Here is a 5,021-nt window from a genome sequence, read left to right on the forward strand (position 1 = left end):
GTCGTCACTGAATAATACTGAGGCAGACCCAGAGAACAGAGATTTAATAAAAACACAGGTGTTGACACTAGGGTACCAGCAACTGTAGCCCTAGTGTCAGATTTAAAAAACAAAACAAAACAAGGTTAAAAATAAATGTTTGCCACACAGGGCAAATGCTAGTCTCACTAAAAGGAACGCCCCGCTCCCGCTACACTATGCAAACCCCCTCTACATTTTCTCTTCAGAAAGCCTTTTCAAACAGCCTCGGCTGGGCTGTGCCTCCACGAGCACCGTCTTGCAGTGGAAGGGTTTCGTGTATTACTTCTCTCCTTGGAGCGGACAATCTCCTCCATGATGTCAACACAGCAAGCTTTCACTAAGCACCTGTCTGTATGGTTATGGCCATGCAGTGGCCTCGAGCTGTGGTGCAGATGCTTTTTCAGCTGTGCACAGCCTCTCATGGCACGCCCCTTAGGCGATCAGGATGTCCGATCAACTCAGCACATCCTCTCCTGGCACGTTCCTTAGCCGATCAACTCAGCACCGGGCGAGCGTACCTGCTCAATTAGTTGCTAAGCAACGTGTCTTCTGTTGGGCGTCCCAGCTGCTTCCATGAAGGCCCACATGCACTCAAGAATCAGTCACTGTCACATGATGTCATCAGGTCATCTGAGATTATCCACTGTCCAATTCAGGCATTTTAAATCTGAACAACCCCCACTTTTCTTTATTCATTTATTTTATCTTCTACCTTTATGTATTTCTTCTATCTTTCTTTGCAAGGACCCATAAGTGCCCATTATCGTGGATAAAAATCAGTACAACACAATAACTTATAGAACAAGCTGTAAAACAGAAAAAAAGCTGTTCACCTCCATTTGAGGTTAAACTCAATAAACAAGTTTAAATAAGAACAACACGTTGTGAAGGAGAGCAGGAAACCTGGTGTGTGAAATCTTCATCGTTTCAGCTTGCCTCACACTTAGAAATCCCTGAAGTTCACTACAAAGGCATGTTTCCAACAACACTCCGGGATCCTCCCTAGGATTACCTTCAAAGGCAGAGAACGGTTCGAATCAAATATACATGCTTACACTTAAGACATTCATTGCATGTTTGGCACCGCATCTAATAGTTTGAATATGGGACAATTATCCAATAACTAAGCAGGATTGGTTTTGTGGTTCTTGTCTGCTCTGCACCAGAGGTAGCAATCAATAGTGCTCTTCAGGTTGTAGAGAAATGTATTTATTTAAAATATTTAACCTGTAAAACAACAGCATTGAAATGAATTAATTTACAAAGGTGTTCCTTGGAGATCAGTGGAGGCAGCAGAGCTCATTCAAACATTTCATTTAATGTTCTGTTACATATCCAACAGTAAATCCCCAAGACAATGAAGTTTATGGAAAGCAGCACGATCCAGATGAAGCAATTGCATGAGTTTTAGTAAAAGATTTAAACCAGCGAAGGCTGAAGGATTTTTTAAATGTGAGTGGTCATTCTAAGCTTATGGTAGCTCAGTCTAGTTTCTATGGAAGGAACATATTTGGTTAATATCTTAAAAGCTTTTTATTCCAAACTGTCATTGGCACTTCTTGTTTGATTGTTTGTTTCTTAGAACGGAGAAACTCTGCCAATATATTTCTTAGCAATCCCCACAGGCCTCGCCACTGCAATAGAACATATCCATATGCCTCTGTGTGCTTTAAGAAGTTGTGTAAGTTCTATATCTTTATTTAAATCTTGCCTTTTATCATATGACGTATTTAGATTACGTCTGGTGTTGCTATCCTTGATCAAGCATTGCTGCTCACATCAAACTCGGATTGCAGGAATTGCAAACCTTGAATAGGAGGTAGATACCTGTCATTAAATACTGGTAAAGGAAATGATTTTGAGTTTCACTGCAGCATTAGAAAATGCTACTGTGATTTTTCCATTTAATGAGTTTCCCTGGGTAGCTCTATTCGAGGACAGACCCCCTGAAATACAGCACAGGGTTACACAGTACAAGCAGTACGTGTGGATCTACATGGCCAGAAATTATGAGCAGTGTAAATCCTCTTGGGGGTGTGGATCTACAGGGTGAGACATTATGAGCAGTGTAAATCCTCTTGAGGGTGTGGATCTACAGGGTCAGACATTATGAGCAGTGTAAATCCTCTTAAGGGTGTGGATCTACAGGGTCAGAAATTATGAGCAGTGTAAATCCTCTTGAGGGTGTGTATCTACAGGGTCAGACATTATGAGCAGTGTAAATCCTCTTGAGGGTGTGGATCTACAGGGTCAGACATTATGAGCGGTGTAAATCCTCTTGGGGGTGTGGATCTACAGGGTTAGACATTATGAGCAGTGTAAATCCTCTTTGGGGTGTTGGATCTTGGCAGCGGAGGGGTACAGAGGGTGGGAGGGAGGCCTGAGGTTGAATGAAGGAGGATGGCTCAGTTAGGATAAATGTGATGGAGCCCCGAATGAGGCCTCATTTTTAATCGAGTACGTGACAGCAGCAGATGGGAAAGGGGGGTGAATAGGAGTTAACGATGCAAATTCTTGCTAGATAAGTCTGACAAAGCGAGACTGTTAACTATTAAATGAGCACAGCCTCATGTCACTGGGAAAAAAGTTAATTTGTGAATTAGAGATAACAACAGAGTAACATTTTACATTATCTCTTTTACATTAAGTTACAATGTACTTAATGTGTAAAACTTTTTGCACAATTTACATACAGTAAGTACACAATTTATCAGAAAAGGGTTAGGGTTATATCGTGCAAAAAGATGTATTATTATTTGTTTATTTAGCAGACGCCTTTATCCAAGGCGACTTGCAGAGACTAGGGTGTGTGAACTATGCGTGAGCTACTTACAACAACGCCTCACTCGAAAGACGGAACACAAAGAGGTTAAGAGACTTACTCTTAATGGATAGTACAACCTGAGTAAACTATGGGAAATGGACAGTATCACCTGAGTAAACTATGGGAAATGGATAGTATAACCTGAGTAAACTATGGGAAATGGATAGTATAACCCGAGTAAACTATGGGAAATGGATAGTACAACCTGAGTAAACTATGGGGAATGGACAGTATCACCTGAGTAAACTATGGGAAATGGATAGTACAACCTGAGTAAACTATGGGGAATGGACAGTATCACCTGAGTAAACTATGGGAAATTGATAGTATAACCTGAGTAAACTATGGGAAATGGATAGAATAACCTGAGTAAACTATGGGAAATGGATAGTACAACCTGAGTAAACTATGGGGAATGGACAGTATCACCTGAGTAAACTATGGGAAATTGATAGTATAACCTGAGTAAACTATGGGAAATGGATAGAATAACCTGAGTAAACTATGGGAAATGGATAGAATAACCTGAGTAAACTATGGGAAATGGATAGTATAACCTGAGTAAACTATGGGAAATGGATAGTATAACCTGAGTAAACTATGGGAAATGGATAGTATAACCTGAGTAAACTATGGGAAATGGATAGTATAACCTGAGTAAACTATGGGAAATGGATAGTATAACCTGAGTAAACTATGGGAAATGGATAGTATAACCTGAGTAAACTATGGGAAATGGATAGTATAACCTGAGTAAACTATGGGAAATGGATAGTATAACCTGAGTAAACTATGGGAAATGGATAGTATAACCTGAGTAAACTATGGGAAATGGATAGTATAACCTGAGTAAACTATGGGAAATGGATAGTATAACCTGAGTAAACTATGGGAAATGGATAGTATAACCTGAGTAAACTATGGGAAATGGATAGTATAACCTGAGTAAACTATGGGAAATGGATAGTATAACCTGAGTAAACTATGGGAAATGGATAGTATAACCTGAGTAAACTATGGGAAATGGATAGTATAACCTGAGTAAACTATGGGAAATGGATAGTATAACCTGGGTAAACTATGGGAAATGGATAGTATAACCTGGGTAAACTATGGGAAATGGATAGTATAACCTGAGTAAACTATGGGAAATGGATAGAATAACCTGAGTAAACTATGGGAAATGGATAGAATAACCTGAGTAAACTATGGGAAATGGATAGTATAACCAGGATTTAATTTGTAAACACAAAGGTAAATAACACTGTGAAACACAATTTTTGTTCCTGGGTAGTAAGTGTTATTTCCTAATTGCTTATGCCTCAAAAGTATAGAAAATGGCTTTTATTCCCCACAAACTTTGCTTTTGTGACCAGGACAGGTAAATTTCAAAATATCACTATTTCCAATGAGAAAACGGGTGAATTTGTGTCTTTTCGTTCACATAAAGTCAGAAAAAAACAACATATGAATCCAAATTAACATGTTAACAAATTTAACAATCGTAAATCTCGAAAAACTGCTCACTTCTAAATCTTTTGTAGTCATTTTTGTATTACTTTAGTATAAATACATGTTAATTTGAATTCATATGTTTTTTTTCTGACTTTATGTGAATGAAAATACACAAAAGCTCCAGTTTTCTCATTGGAAATAGTGGTATTTCAAAATATCACTGTCCTGGTCACAAAAGCAGAGTTTGTGGGGAATAATAGTCATGTTCTATACTTTTGAGGTATAAGCAATTAGGAAATAACACTTACTACCCAGGAACAAAAAAAAAAAGAATTGTTAAACGGTGTAATGTCCTGACCTTGACAGGTTTTTGGGCGTTTTGTAGTTTGGGTGCAACAATAGTCAAATTACTATTCTTTTCAGAAGCAGACTCAGAGGTTGAAAGATTACATTTTTGCTGGAGTTTTCATCATCAGGGTGCAAGGAAAGTGGACTCATCTCGATATGATTGGATCTCAGATCAGCTGTCAGGTCCTGTGAAGATACAGCGTCCCCCCCAGCTGTCTGTCAGTGACTCATTTCACCAGGCTCACACACTGAGGTGCCATAACTCACTGTCACGGGCCTGACAGGTAAAGGACAAATAAAGGTAACCAAACAATGAAGTAGATAAGGGAGACAGGCGAGAATCAGAAAGAATCATTCAGACCCTTTATTGCCA

Source organism: Polyodon spathula, chromosome 1 (assembly GCF_017654505.1).
Source record: "Polyodon spathula isolate WHYD16114869_AA chromosome 1, ASM1765450v1, whole genome shotgun sequence".
Lineage (NCBI taxonomy): Eukaryota > Metazoa > Chordata > Actinopteri > Acipenseriformes > Polyodontidae > Polyodon > Polyodon spathula.